Source organism: Balaenoptera borealis (assembly GCF_965194805.1).
Source record: "Balaenoptera borealis genome assembly, chromosome: 9".
Classification (NCBI taxonomy): domain Eukaryota; kingdom Metazoa; phylum Chordata; class Mammalia; order Artiodactyla; family Balaenopteridae; genus Balaenoptera; species Balaenoptera borealis.
In genome coordinates this window covers 109192638-109209307 of record NC_138873.1, presented here as the reverse complement: position 1 = coordinate 109209307, position 16670 = coordinate 109192638, and the positions used below count along the sequence as shown (strand labels likewise).

The 16670-nt window shown below is 38.6% G+C and overlaps 1 protein-coding gene across 1 annotated transcript in view; it reads left to right on the top strand.

Annotated features, from left to right (window-relative positions):
• The window catches only part of B3GAT2 (beta-1,3-glucuronyltransferase 2), a 75683-nt gene that overhangs the window by 57365 nt on the left and 1648 nt on the right, over nt 1-16670 (top strand). The window lies entirely within an intron of this gene.

Genomic DNA, 16670 nt, shown 5'->3' with positions numbered 1-16670 from the left:
TGTTTATGATTACTAGGAGCTTTATGGCTTCAGGCCTTATGTTCAAATCTTTAATCAATTTTGAGTTAATTTTTGTGTATGATGTAAGAGAATGGTCCAGTTTCATTCTTTTGCCTGTGGCTGTCCATTTTGCCAGCACAATTTATTTAAGAGACTGTCCTCTTCTCATTGTATATTCTTGGCTCCTTTGTCATAAATTAATTGACCATATATGTGTGGATTTATTTCGGTGCTCTCTGATCTTTTTCATTGATCTGTGTGTCTGTTTTTATGCCAATACCATACTGTTTTGATTACTATAGCTTTGTAATATAGTTTGAAATCAGGCAGTGTAATGCCTCCTGCTTTGTTCTTCTTTCTCAAGATTGTTTTGGCTGTTTAGGGTCATGTGGTTTTATACAAAGTTTAGGATTGTTGTTCTGTTTCTGACGAAAATGCCTTTGTAATTTTGATAGGGATTGTATTGACTCTATAGATTGCTTTGGGTAGAATGGAAATTTTAACAACATTAATTCTTCTAATTCATAAGCATGAAATATCTTTCCATTTGTGTTGTTTTCAATTTCTTTCATCAATGTCTTATAGTTTTCAGGGTATATTTTACCTTCTTGGTTAAGTTTCTTTTTTTTTTTAATTGATGTATAGTCGATTTACAATGTTGTGTTAGTTTTGGGTGTACAGCAAAGTGGTTATTATACATACATATATATCTATTATATTTTTTTAGATTCTTTTCCTGTATAGGCTATTACAAAATATTGAGTATAGTTCCCTGTGCTATACAGTAGGTCCTAGTTGGTTGTCTGTTTTATATATAGTACTGTGTATATGTTAATCCCAAACTCCTAATTTCTCCCTCCCCCTGCCCCACTTTCTTTGTTAAGTTTCTTCCTCGGTATTTTATTCTCTTTGATGCAATTGTAAATGGGATTGTTTTCTTAATTTCTACTTCTGATAGTTTGTCATTAGTATATAGAAATGCAACAGATTTCTGTGTATTGATTTTGTATCCTGCAATTTATTGAATTTGTTTATTCTAACAATTTTTTGGTGGTGTCTTTAGGGTTTTGTATATGTAATACCATGTCATCTGCAAATAGTGACAGTTTTACTTCTTCCTTTACAATTTGCATGCCTTTTATTTCTTTTTCTTGCCTGATTGCTCTGGCTAGGACTTCCAATGCTATATTGAATAAAAGTGGCAGCCTTGTCTTGTTCCTGATCTTAGAGGAAAACTTTCAACTTTTCACCATTGAGTAGGATATTAGCTGTGGGCTTGTCATATATAGCCTTTATTATGTTGAGGTACATTCTGTCTATATATACTTTGTTGAGAGTTTTTATCATAAATGGATGTTGAATTTTGTTAAAAAGCCTTTTTGGCATCTACTGTGTTGATCATATGATTTTTATCTTTCATTTTGTTAATGTGGTGGATCACACTGATTGATTTTCAGATATTGAATCATCCTTGCATCCTCAGAATAAATTCCACTAGATCATGGTGTATAATTCATTTAATGTATTGTTGAATTCAATTTGCTAATATTTTATTGAGGATTTTTGCATCTATGTTCATCAGGGATATTGGCCTATAATTTTCTTTTCTTATGGTATCCTTGTCTGGTTATGGTATCAGGGTAATATCGGCCTCATAAAATAAGTTTGGAAGTGGTCCCTCTTCTATTGTTTTTGGAAGAGCTTGAGAAGGATTGGTATTAATTCTTTGGAAATGTTTTCTAGAAGTCACCAGTGAAACTCTCTGGTCCTGGACTTTTGTTTGTTGGGAGGTGTTTGATTACTGATTCAATCTTCTACTAGAAATTGGTCTGTTCATGTTTTCTATTTCTTCATGATTCAGTTGTAGTAGATTGTATGTTTTTAGGAATTTATCCATTTCTTCTGGGTTGTCCAATTTGTTGGTGTATATCTATTCACAGTAGTCTCTTATGATCCTTTGTATTTCTGTGTTATCAGTTGTAATATCTCCTCTTTCATTTCTGATTTTATTTATTTGAGTCCTTTCTCTTTTTTTCCTTGGTGAGTCTAGCTATAAAAGTTTGTCAATTATGTTTATCTTTTCAAAAAACCAGGTCTTAGTTTCACTTGTCTTTTCTGGGGTTTTTTTGTTTTTTTAAGTCTCTGTTTCATTGATTTTTGCTTTGGTCTTTGTTATTTCCTTCCATCTACTAATTTTTGGCTTTATTTGTACTTTTTCTACTCTCTTGAGGTATAAAGTTAGATTGTTTGAGATCTTTTTAAATTTCTTGATGTAGGTATTTATATCTATGAACTTCCCTCTTAGAACTTCTTTTGCTATATCTCGTAAGTTTTGGTATGTTGTATTTCCATTTTCATTTGTCTCAAGGTATTTTTTGATTCCTCAGCAGTTGTTCACTTTTAACCTTCATGCCCTATGTAACTGTAGCTCCTTCTTCCATGCTTATCCACATCAGAGGATTATAATGGGACTGGGGGTTTGAAAAAAGAAGGGCAGTGCCCTCGTTGGTATTGGCAGAGTAAGGATCTCTGAAGAGCCTGTTCTATATAAAAGCAATGAGAATACTGCAAGAATTGTCAAAGTCAACTTTTTCAGGACTATGGAAACTAATCCAAGGTGTACATCAATCTGGAGAGTGTTTATTCAAGAAAAATGGCTATTATCTTTGTAAGAACAGTGAGCACTGCATTGTTTCAACTTTCCCTATTCCCACCCATTTTTCCCAGTGCCACGGTAGCCTTGACAATGAAGAGCCACACAGTCATGGCAACAATCAACAGCTACTGACCCTAGCATTCACTGGGAGGAAAGAACAAGGTTGGAACTCATTCAGAGCTCTGCTCTGAGAAAATTGCCATTATTTGACATAACAGTTCTCTAGAAAATTCCTTTCACAAAGCTTGTCTTTTTCTGACCTCACTCAGAGCTCATCCAGGGCAAACGGCCTTTTCTCTGGGGACATTTTTTCAAAATCAAAAAACAAACACAAAAATCCCAAAACAACAAAACCAAAAACAAACCAAAATAAACAAAAAACAGAAATAAAAACAAAATATTGATTGTTTACCATCACAGCTCCATGAGGCAGTGATTATAGTTGTGGCAAACATTAAGCTGAGCAAAACATTTAAAAGAAAAAGTTGGGGGGATATTTTATTCCATAAGAGGCTTTGAAAAGCTCTGACATATTACTGGAATTCTAGAAGGCCATGTGTATGCTTAGGTCTGTATGCATGTCCAGAGCTGTGCATGTGCTTAAGAAAAATGTTTCAAGGCCCTGAGTTCTCCTCTCTGGCTGATCAAGCCTCTGTGCAAGCAGGAAGTGGTGAAGGTTAAGGCAGAGTTGTAAACTGCTTGGCTGAGTGTTGAACACAGGCCCAACATGCACACAGAGCCCCTTGGCAAAGACTGAGAGGCTCTTTGGTTCCAGGAATTTAAGGAAATATATGTCCAATATTTAACTGACCTGTAAGCTGAGCAGAGATTTCAGTGGCCACACAGAGCAAAGAACACAGACTTTACAGAGTTAGTTCAAGAAAGTCACAAACAGTAACAACAACAACAAGCAACAGCAACATAGAGCAACACCCCTAGTAGAGGGGTGAGAATATCTGATGTCCAGAGTTGCCACATTCTATTATGTAAAATGTTCGGTTTTCAACAAGAAGTTACAAGACATGCAAAGAAACAAGCATGGCCAATACACAAGTAATAGAAACTGTCCCTGAGAAAGTCCAGACATTGGACTTACTAGACAAAGACTTTAAAGCAGCTGTTTTAAATATATCCAATCAACCAAAGGAAACCATGTCTAAATAACTAAAGGAAAATATGAGAATGCTGTCTCATCAAATAGGGGATATAAAGAGTAAAAATTAAATTGATTAAATTTAAAAAATTAAAAAGAACCAAGTAGAAATGCCATAGTTGAAAAGTTCAATAACAGAGATGAAAAATTCCCTAGGAGGGTCAAAGAAGATTTGAGCAGACCAAAGAATCAGTGTATTCTAAAGATAGGTCAATTGGGATGATTGAGGAAGAGAAAAGAATGAAGAAAAACGAACAGAGCCTCAAAGACCTATGGGTCAAGGGTACAAATATATGCATACTACGAGTCCGAGAGAAAGAGAAGAAAGGACTAGAAAGAACATTTGAAGAAAAAATGGTCTTCCCAAATTTGTATGAAAAGCATTAATGTACACATCCAAGAAGCTTAATGGACTCTAAGTAAGATAAATTCAAATAGTACATCATAATCAAACTATTGAAAGACAATGCTGAAGAGAACCTTGACAGCAGCAAAAGTGAAATGACCTATCATGTGTATGTGATCTTCAATAAAGATTAACAGCTGATTTCTCACGGGAACCACTGAAGCCAGAAGGCAGTGGTTTGACATATTCAAAATACTGGAGGAAAACACTGTCAAACAAGAATTCTATATCTAGCAAAATTATCCCTCAAAATTGAAGGAGAAATTAAGATATTCCCAACATACACATGCCATGAAAATTCATTGCTAGCAAAGATGACCTACAAGAAATACTAAAGGGAGTCTTTTAGGCCAAAATGAAAGGACATTAGACAGTAACTCTAATCCACATGAACAAATAAAAGAACCAGTAAAAGTTACTCTATCTATAAATTCAAAAAACAGTATAAATATAATTTTTACCTGTAACTCTTTTTTCTTTCTCTGATTTAAAAGGAAGCTGCATAAAATGATAATTAGAAATCTGGGTTGAGAGACACACAATGTTTATGGATGTAATTTGTATGACAACAGAACAAAGGAGGAGGGGAAAGAATGGAGTTATGTAGGAGCAAAATTTTTGTATACTAATGAAATTAAGTTTGTACTAATCTGAAATAGATTGTTAGAGGTTAAAATACTAATTGCAATCCCCAGGGCAACCTCTAAGTAAATAACTCCAAAAACTATTGTAAAAGAATGATAGATAGCAAAATTGTACACTAGGAAATATTTAATGCAGCAGAAGATGGTAATGGAGAAATACAGGAATGAAAATATATTAGACACACAGAAAACAAATCGTAAACTGGAAGATGTAAATCTTAATTTATCAGTAATTACATTACATGTGAATGGATTAACCAATCAAAAAGCAGGTGGACAGATGGGTAGAAAAATATGATCCAGCTATATCCTATATACAAGGCAAACATTTTAGATTAAAAGACACAAGTAGGTTGAAAGCAAAGGAATGAAAGAAGACATATCTAAACAGAAACCAAAAAAAAAAAAAAATAGAGTTGGAGTGGCTATATGAATACCAGAAAAAATAGACTTTAAGACAAAAGTTGTTACCAAACACTAAAAAGGTTGTTTTATAATGATAAAAGTGTCAATAGGGACTTCCGTGGTGGCACAGTCGTTAAGAATCTGCCTGCCAATGCAGGGGACACAGGTTCGATCCCTGGTCCAGGAAGATCCCACATGCCGCAGGGCAACTAAGCCCGTGCACCACAACTACTGAGCCTGCACTCTAGAGCCTGTGAGCCACAACTGCTGAGCCCACGAGCCACAACTGCTAAAGCCCCCACACGTAGAGCCCGTGCTCCACAACAAGAGAAGCCACCCCAATGAGAAGCCCATGCACTGCAACAAAGAGTAGCCCCCGCTCGTCGCAACTAGAGAAAGCCCACACGCAGCAACGAAGATCCAACACAGCCTAAAAAAAAAAAAGGGTCAATCTATGAAGAAGATAAAACAATTATAAATGTGTACACATTTTAAAACGGAGACTCAAAATACATAAAGCTAAAACAACAGAACTGAAGGGAGAAATAGACATTCAAAGATAATAGCTGTAAACATCAACATTCCACTTTCAGTAATAGAACAACTAGATAGAAGGTCAACTGGGATAGAAGACTTGAAAAGCACTATAAACTTACTAGACCTAAGACATCTATAGAACACGTCACCCAACAACAGCAGATTACACACTCTTTTCAAATGCACAATTGAACGTTCTCTAGGAGAGACCATAAAATAAGTATTATGTTAAGCCATAAAACAAGTCTTAATAAATTTAAAATAATTGAAAGTGTTCCAAGTATGTTCTTGGGCCACACTGGAGTGAAATTAGAAATCAATACCAGAAAGGAGTCTGTGGAACTCACAAGTATGTGGAAATTAAACAGCACACTCCTAAATACCAAGAATTCACAAGGGAAATTGGAAAATACTTTGAGATGAATGAAAATGTAAACAAACATACTAAAACCTATGGAGTGCTTACAGGAAAATTTATAGCTCCAAATGCCTCTATTAAAAAGAAGAAAGATCTCAAACCAATTACCTAATCATTTACCATAAGAAACTAGAGATAGAAGAGCAAACTAAACCCCAAATAAGGAGCAGGAAGGAAATAAAATTAGAGAAAAAATAACTGATATAGAGAATAGAAGAACAATTGAGCATATCAACGACACCAAAAGTTTGTTCCTTAAAAGCATCAACAAAATTGACAAATCTTTAGTTAGACTGCCCAGGAAATAGAAGAGAAGCCTCATATTAATACAAGATTCAGAGATGAAAACAGGAATAGACTTTTGTTTTTAATTATAAGAGAAAACCATGAAAAATTGTATGCAAACAAATCAGATAACCTTGATGACATGGACAAATTCATCAAAAGGCTATTAAAACTGACTCAAAATGAAATAGAAAATCTGAATAAGCCTATAAGAAATACACTGAATTAGTAATCAAAACTTCTCACAGAGAAAAGCCCAGTTCTAGATGGCTTCACTGGTAAATTCTACCAAACATTTAAAGAGGATTTAAGAAAAATCCTTTAAAAACACTTCCAAAAAGATAGAAGGGCAGGAACACATTTGAAGTCATTCTGTGAGGCCAGTGTTACCCTGATTCAAAAACCAGGCAGCACAAAGGAAAAAACCTATAGACTAATATCTCTTATGAATATGGATGCAAAATTCCTAAACAAAGTACTAGTAAAGTTAATCCAGCAACATATAAAAAAGAATTGTACACCATGACCAGATGGAATTTATCCCTGGAGTGTAAGGTTAGTTCATATACAAAAGTCAATAAGTCAGTAATATACCATGTCAGTAGAATAAAGCACAAAAGCCACATAAATCAATAGATGCAGAAAAATCATCTGACAAAATTCAACATTCTTTCATTATCAAAACACTAGAAGATCAATACTGGGGAATGGAAAGGAACTTTCTCAACTTGATAAACAGCATCTACGAAAAACCCACAGCTAACATCATACGTAAGAGTTGAAAACTGAAAGTTTTCCCCCTCAAATGAAGAATAGGACAAGGATGACCCCTCTTGACACTTGTATTCTCCATTGTACTATAAATTACAGGGAAATTAGGTGAAAAAAATTAATACAAGGCATCTAAGTTAGAAAGTAAGAAGATCTTTTACACAGTAAAATGGTCTCTTACATAGTAAATCCTCAGAAATACACACATGTGCATGCATACACACACACACAACCAATAGTGCTATAAATGAACTTATCAAGTTTGCAGGATGCAAGATCAATATATGTACATCAGTTTTATTTCTGTACACCAGCAATGAACAATCTGAAATTTAAAAACAATTTCATTCACAACAGTCATAAATAATAAAATAGTAATAAATTTAATAGAGAAAGTGTTAGACTTGTACACTGGAAACTGTAAAACATTACTGAGAGAAATTAATGAAGAACCAAATAAGTGGAGAGACACGTTACGTTCATGGATTAGAAGACTTAATGTTATGGGGAAGATTTATTAATATTACCAAAATGGCAGTGTTCCCCAAATTTATCTACAGAATCAATGCAATTCCTATCAAAATTCTGGCTGCCCTATTTGCAGAAATTTACATGGTGATCTTAAAATTCATATGGGAAAGCAAGGGATTCAATAGCCAAAATGATCTTGAAAAAGAACAAAGTTGGAATACTTACACTTCCTGATTTGAAAACTTACTATAAAGCTGAAGTAATAGACAGTGTGGTACTGCAAAAAGATAAGCATATGAGTCAATGGAATAGAATTGATTGTCCAGAAAGAAACCCTTCATTTATGGTCAAGGGTTTTTGACATGGGTGCTGCCAAGACCATTCAGTAGAGAAAGAATAGTCTTTACCAAAAATGGTGCCCAGAGTTATACCAAAAGCCACTTAATTTGTATCCTTTAAAAAAGGCATTTTTCAATAGATGAATTATATCTCAATAAAGGAGGGTAGGGAAGATTCTCACACACACACATGCCCACATGACACTCCAAAAGGCAGTGTATGCTTTGCTGGGAAGAGAGATGACAGGAGAGTCGACCACAGAAAAAATTAGAGAAGAGAGGAGAGGAGGTGTTGGACACATATCACCTCCTGTCAGGTGCATTTTCTTCCCCTATTGAGATAATCAGGTGTGGGGTTTTTTTCTTTCTTTTTTAAAAGCCTCTTAATTTGGTGAATTACATTGATTGATTCTGTAAGGTTAAGCCAACACTGCAGTCATGAAATAAGCCTCACTTGGTCATGATTTGTTGTCTTTTTCATTTTTGGCTTCAATTTGTTAGAACTTTAAGAATTTTTCTGTTTGTGTTCATGCGGGTTGCTGGTCTGTAGTTTTCTTGTAATGTTTCTGTTTGATTTTGGCATCAGGGCACTACTGGCCTCAGAGAATTTGAAAAGTTTTCCCACCTTTTCTGTACTCTGGAAAAGTTATATTATTTCTTACTTAAACATTTGTTAGAAATCACCAATGAAGCTCTCTAGGCCTAGAAGATCTTTTTTTAACCTTTGTTTTTTGTTTGTTTTGGTGGGAAGATTTTAACTATAAACTTAATTTCTTTCATTGATCCAGGGCTACTCAGATTATCTAATTTTCATGAGTGAGCTTGATGGCCTGTATCTTTTAAGGAATTTGTCCATTTTTCTCTAAGTTATGAAATTTACTTCCATCAAGTTGTTCATAATATGCTTTTATTATCATTTTGATGTTTGTAGACTCTGTATTGATACTCCTCTTTCATTCCTGGTAATTTGTGTCTTCTCTTTTCCTGATAAGTAAAAGTAGATATCGATCAATTTTATTCACTCCCCCCCCCCCCGAAAGGACACAGTTCTGATTTCACTGATTTTCTCTACTGTTTTCTACTTCTATTTCAGTAATTTCAGATTGTATTTATCAGGACCTTTTCTCTATTCACTTTCAGCTTGTATTTACTCTTCTTTTTCTAGTGTACAAAGGTGATTAGTTCATTGAGATGAGACCTTTCTTCTTACCTAATAAAAGTGTTTAGTGCCTGATGTCAGCATCATGGCAGCATGAGATGCTCCCTTTGTCTCTCCCTTCAATCTACAAGGTTCCCTCTGCCCAACATGCCAGGATGCCAGCGATCTCCACACATCTGTACATCTAAAGGTGGGTGGCCTGGAGCAGACAGCCAAGGCAGAGCCTGTGATCCTGACCCTGGGAGTGTGGCAGGTGAGCCTGCAGCCCCAGAGAACCCGGTAGCAGCAGGGGAGGCCGTGCATACGAATCCAGATTCCTGGTGCAGCAGGGCCCTTGGCCACAGGAAACCAGGCAGCAGTGGCAGCAGAACCTGCGACCCCGTCCCCCCGCCATGGAGGCACCTGCAACTCTGACCCCCCACCTGCAGCAGCAGCAGCAGCCCAACAACCCCTCATGTGGCAGAGGCACCCACAGCCCCAGCTCCCCCACCACCCGCTCTCTCCCCTCATGGCTGTAGAGCCCCTGACCCCAGCAACCCTGGATGAAGTGCAGGCACCCACCATCCCAGGGCCCCAAGCTGTGGTGCCAGTGACAGCAGTGATACTGGCAACAGCAAGGCACCAGCAACCCCAGAGACACAAGCAGCAACAACAAGGGCACCAGGAGACACCTGTGGCAGGGGCAGTGGAGGGGGGAAAAGTGCTGACTCTCAAATATAGCCAGAGGCAGCCTAAGTAAGAGAACCAAAAACTTGTGCTGTAGCGCCGCCTACTGAAAAACAAAAGAAAAGCCTCTAATTTCTATCCTGTTGAATTGTTAGAATCAAGTTTTTAAAAGCTTTACCTAAATAAGAAAGGTGTTCGCTACCTGAAATGCACCAGCAAGGGAACAACTCGTCAAGTACCGTAAAAAAACCGTGGTAACTCAGTATCACAAAAAGAAAACGACAAATCTCTGGAAACCAAATTTAAAGTCACGGAATACTGCCATCTAACTGATAGAGAATTCAAAACAGCTGTCATGAGCTGTCATGTCAGTGAGTGGCAAGAAAACTCAGAAAGGCGGTTTACTGAGCTCAGGAATAAAATGAACGAAAAGAAGGAATAATTTACCAAAGAGATTGAAACTCTAAAAAGGAACGAAACAAAAATTCTGGAGCTGAAGAACCCAATAAAGGAGATGAAGAGAACACATTAGAAGGCAATGGAAACAGAGCAGATCGGATGGAAGAGAGAATTAACAAGCTCGCAGACAGAAAAATAGAAATGATACAGGTGGAAGAGGACAACTAAATCTACAAAAAAAGGAAGAAGAAATTCTACCAAAATTTTGAAGAATATTTAATACCTATGCCTCTCAAATTCTTCCCAAAAAACTTGAAGAGGAAGGAATGCTTCATAACTTAATAATAATGAAGCCAACATTACCCTGATACCAAACCAGACAAGGAAACACACAAAAAAGAAAATTACAGGCCTGTATCTCTGATGAACGTAGATGCAAAAATCCTCAACAAAATATTAGCAAACGGAATACAATACATTAAAAGGATCATACACCATGATCAAGTGGGATTTATTCCAAGGATGCAAGGAAGGTTTGACATCTGCAAATCAATTAACGTGATACACCACATTAACAAAATGAAAAATAAAAATCATATGGTCACCTCAATAGATGCAGAAAAAGCATTTGACAAAATTCAACACCCATTCATGGAAAAAACTCAGTAAAATGGGTATAGAAGGAACATATATCAACAAAATAAAGGCTATACATGACAAACCCACAGCTAACCTCATATTCAACTGTGGAAAACTGAAAGCTGTCACTCTAAGATCAAGACAAGACAAGGTTGCCCACTCTCACCACTCTTATTAACATAGTATTGGAAGTCCTGGCCAGAGCAGTCAAGAGAAATATACAAAAGGCATGCAAATTGGGAAGGAAGAAGTAAAATGGTCACTATTTACAGATGACATGTAATTATACATACAGAACCCTAAAGTCTCCACCAAAAAACAGTAATAAGTAATACAGTAAAGCTGCAGGGTACAAAATTAGTGTACAGAAATCTGTTGTGTTTCCACACACTAACAACGAATTATCAGGAAGAGAAATTAAGAAATGCCATTTATAATTTAAACAAAAAGAATAAAATACCTAGGAATAAATTTAACCAAGGAGGTGAAAGACCTGTATACTGAAAACTATAAGACATTGATGAAAGAAATCGAAGAAAATGCAAGGAAGTGGAGTTAATCCATGCTCATGGATTGGAAAAATTAACATTGTTAAAATGTCCATATCACCTAGTGCAATCTACATATTCAATGCAATCCCTATCAAAATCCCAATGACATTTTTCACAGAAATAGAACTAAAAATCCTAAAATTTATATGGATATACAAAAGACCCCGAATAGCCCAAAAAAAGTGATAAAAAAAAGAATGAAGCTGGAGGTATCACACTCCCTGATTTCAAATTATACTACAAAGCTATAGTAATCCAAACAACATAGTATTGGCAGAAAAACACACACACAGATAAATGGCATAGAATTGAGACCCCAGAAATAACCCCACATGTATATGGACAGTTAACAACAAAGGAGCAAAGAACATGCAATGGAGAAAGGATAGTCTCTTCAATAAATGGTGTTGGGAAAACTAGACAGTCACATGCAAAAGAATGAAACTAGACCATTATCTTACATCATATACAAAATTAACCCAAAATGGATTAAAGACTTGAATGTAAGATCTGAAACTACAAAACTTTTAGGTGAAACCATAGGCAGTATATTTTTTCATCGACCTTAGCAATATCTTACTGGATGTGTGTCCTCAGGCAAGGGAAACAAAAGCAAAAATAAACAATTGGGACTACATCAAACTAGAAAGCTCCTGCACAGTGAAGGAAACTATCAACAAAACCAAAAGACTACCCACCAAATGGGAGATGCTATTTGTAAATCATACATCTGATAAGGCACTAATATCCAAAATATATAAAGAACTCATACAACTCAAGAACAAAAAACCAAACATCCTGAATACTTTTCCAAAGTAGACATACAGATGGCCAACAGGCACATGAAAAGATGTTCAACATCACTAATTATTAGGGAAACGCACATCAAATCCACAGTATCACCTCATGTCCATTAGAATGGCTGCCATCAAAAGGGCAAGAAAAACAAATGCTGGAGAGGGTGTGGAGAAAGGGGAACCCTCTTACACTGTTGGTGGGAATGTAAATTGGTGCAGCCACTATGGAAAATGGTATGGAGATTCCTAAAAAAATTTAAGAATAATTAATTTTCTAGCTATTCTACTTCTGAGTATTTATCCAAGGAATATGAAAACCCTAATTTGAAAATGTACATGCACCCTTATGTTCATTGCAGCATTATTTACAATAGGCAAGATATAGGAATAGCCTAAGTGCCCCTCAGTGGAGGGATGGATAAAGAAGATGTGATATGTATATACAATGGACTCAGACATAAGAAAAACAAAAACAAACAAAAAAAGATGAAATATTGCCATTTGTGAAAACATGGGATGGACCTTGAGGGCTATTATGCTAAGTGAAATAAGTCAGAGAAAGACAAATATGGTATGACTTCACTCATGTGTGGAATCTAAAAAGAAACAAATGAACCAAACTACACCAAACATACACACAGATACAGAGAACAGAGTAGTGGTTACCAGAGGGGAAAGTAGGTAGAGGGAAGGCCAAATGGGTAAAGAGGGTCAGCTTTTGCTGATGAGCACACTGTAGTGTATACAGAAGTTGAAATATAATGTTGTACACATGAAATTTATATAATTTTTTTAGTGATTCAGTTATATACTTATATATTCTTCTTTACATTCTCTTCCATTATAGGTTATTACAAGATACCGGGTATAGTTCCCTGTGCTGTACAGCACTTCCTTGTTGTTTATCTATTTTATATCTACTGCGTGTGTGTATATTTTAATCCCAAACTCCTAATTTATCCCTCCCCTCCCCTTCCCCTTTGGTAACCATAAGTTTGTTTTCTATGTCTGTGAGTCTATTTCTGTTTTGTAAGTAAGTTCATTTGTATCATTTTTTAGATTCCATACATAAGTGGTATCATATGGTATTTGTCTTTGTCTGACTAACTTCACTCAATATGATAATCTCCAAGTCCATCCATGTAGCTGCAAATGGCATTATTTCATTCATTTTTATGGCTGGGTAGTACCCCATTGTGTATGTATACCACATCTTCTGTATCCATTCATCTGTTGATGGGCACTTGGGTTGCTTCCGTGTCTGGGCTATTGTAAATAGTGCTGCTGTGAACGTTGAGAGGCGTGTATCTTTTCAAATTATAGTTTTTTCCAGAAATATGCCCAGGAGTGGGATTGCTGAGTTTTCATTATGGGATTATAATTTCCTGCTTCTTTGCACATCTGGTCATTTTTGTATCTCAGGCATAAAAAATTTTATGTTGCTAGGTTCTAGAAAAAAAAATGTGTCTTGTTCTTTATATTTCATTGTATTTCTATATATAAAGTGTGTAACATATTTATTTTACATACATATATACACACACATATACTCGCGGGTGTGTATATGTGAGTATAATTATATGTTTGCGTGTTATATATGTATTTGTTTAATTTACTTTTAGCGTTTTTCTGGGATACAATTACATTACTTAGGAACATTTTGATCCTTTCCTGGCTTAAAGTGTTGGGCAAACCAGCTAAGCCTTCATTTCAGGGCTAGTTTGGCCTCACAGTAGACCAGTGGCCGTGCAGGCACTCTTCGGGGCACCACAGCTGTCGCCCACTCTGCCCTGGCCGTGAGGCACGTGGCCTGTCCCAGGCCTGAGTGGCCTCCAGGGACTGACCCATCCACCTGTTTCCTTCCAGTGGTTCCTTCCTTGAACTCAGGGAGTCTCACCAGCATCTACCCACCAGACTCAGCGGCACTGGAGGCGAGCCCTCTGCAGACAGCCGCACTCTCTGCTCTCGGGTGATGCCCCCTGAATTCCAGCTGTCTTGGCCTCCCCGAGTTCTCCATTCTATTCCCTCAGCTCAAGGAGACGGCAGAGCTGTGTGTGTCCCCCTCCCAGGGGTGGAGCCTTCAGGCGGGAAGCTGGGGCAACTGTAGGGCTCACATTTGTCTCTTCCCTTCAGAGATCTCTGTCAGCTGTGCGCCTTTTCCCCAGGGCTAGAAACTAGTTTTTCAAATGTTTTGTCTGGTTTTTCGCTATTTAAGACAGTAGGGAAAACTCAGTCCTTGTTGCTTCCGCCATCTTGTCCGTAAGTAAGCGGAAATGGCCTGATGGACTTGGAGCTGCATCTGTTCATTGGTAAACATACACTGAGCCAGGCGGTCCCTCTGACTGGGAGGGACTGGGTCCCCACCACCCACCCCGTCCACCTGAAGAAGCCAGGAAATCCTGCTTTCACTGTGAATAACCAGTGTTCATTTGCACTTTTTTACACAACTGACCAGGACAGAGACTCCTACTTCCATGATTTTTATAAAGCTCCTAGTATCTCAAAGGCTTCTGAGAACATTTTTTTTTCTTTTAAATGATCCGGTTTATTTATTTATTTATTTATTTATTTATTTATTTTATTTATTTATTTGGTTGCACCAGGTCTTAGTTGCGGCAGGTGGGCTCCTTTAGTTGTGGCACGCCCACTCCTTAGTCGAGACACGTGGGCTCCTTAGTTGTGGCATGCATGTGGGATCTATTTCCCTGACCAGGGATTGAACCCTGGCCCCCCGCATTGGGAGCGTGGAGTCTTAACCACTGCACCACCAGGGAAGTCCCTGAGAACATCTTTAAAACTAAATTAATTTCACTGACAAAAGGGAAGGGTACATACGATACTTGAGGCGTTAAGTGCTTGGAAATGAAGAAAACTCAAGATACCTATCTTGGGTTGGAAGCAATGGTTTAGGAGCGAAAAACTCCTTGTCTAACTTCCAGGTTCACAGCAGGTCAGAGGGTTCCCCAGAAGGCAGCCCAAGGCTTGGCCTAGTTCTCGAGGGGTTCCCGGTGCTGCTGTGACCTGCTTCCCTTGAAGAGCTCACAGAGCAGGGCCTGGTGAAGACAGTGTAGAGGGGAGGCTTGGGGGGTGGGGGGAGGAGAGGTGTGTCTGAATGGCCCCCCTCCCGCTTTTGCACTAAATAGAAAACCACTTTGCCGCGGTGGTGAGCCGGCTGCCTGCCACATCTCTCCCCAGGCTGCCAGCCTGCACCCCATTCTCCAGTGGGACCAGGAAAGGGCCTTGCAGCAAAGCGGGGTGTAGCTTCACAGCTGGCTGTCAGCTCTGCCTGAACGGTAGACTTCGCCATATAACTGCTTTAAGAGCTAGCAGGATACTCCTGAGCTACAGAAAGCAAGAAGACACTCTTAATCTGAATCCTTCAGTGGTCACGATGATGAATGTTAGTCTGAGGGAAAACGAAGGAAGTCAGATCCAAGTGGCTTCATATAATTTTCACAATGACTTCTGCGCAACTCGGATCCTGGGTTTTTTTTTTTATGAGAATGGGGAAATAAAATCAGTACCTTGAGGCCATGTGAGAAATATACCAGGAGCTTCGGTATGGTTAAAAAGGGCAGACTCTGAACTAGGAAAAAAAGGATGAGGCTTACTTAAAGCACATGAAAAAAACCCCAGAAATCTTTTCATCCTAAGATCTGAGTTGATCTAGTAGAAGTCACTTTTTTTGTGTTAATTTGAACCTTTGACTTCCTGTTGGGGCCCGGGGCTGTTGAAGCCACATCCGAGGAAGGCTTCAGACTTGTTAGCCAAGTGGGGTGAAACGCGGGTGGCCTGGAACTTTCCTGAGCCTCTTCCCGTCAACGCTGTTCTCCAGCCATAAGCGGTGGCTAATGCCATCTCCCCTCGTGACAGTATTTACAGTGGTATTGGCATTTACCTATCTTAGCGTCCTCTGAACAGAGCTTTGCAGTTAGTGAAGTCTTTCTGTTCACTAATTTCACATCAGACGTGAGGGGAGGGGGTGTCACGCCACCCCTGTGGGTGAGGAAACGGGGGAGTTTCAGAATCGAGAGAGGCTGAGTGACTTGGCCGGTTCTCAGCCGCAGGGACCCACGAGAAAACGGAGGTGCTGACTCCGAATTCCGCCGGGACGTGCTGCCCCGCCGGGATCGGTGGAGACCCCGGGCCAGGCCTCGGGCCAGCGCTCCGCAGCACCCGTCTCCGTGTTCGGGCTCGCTCAGCGCCTGCGGTCCCCACCTGTGTCTGCAGGCAGCTTCGTGGTGCGCTCTCCCACGGGGGCAGCGGGGTCGGGAGCGTGGGTCTGCAGTCCCGCACCTGGAGAGGTTCAGAGATGCTGGCTGTGCTCTGCTCACAGCTCCCCCGCGACTGACGGGCATCATTTGATACTAGCTTT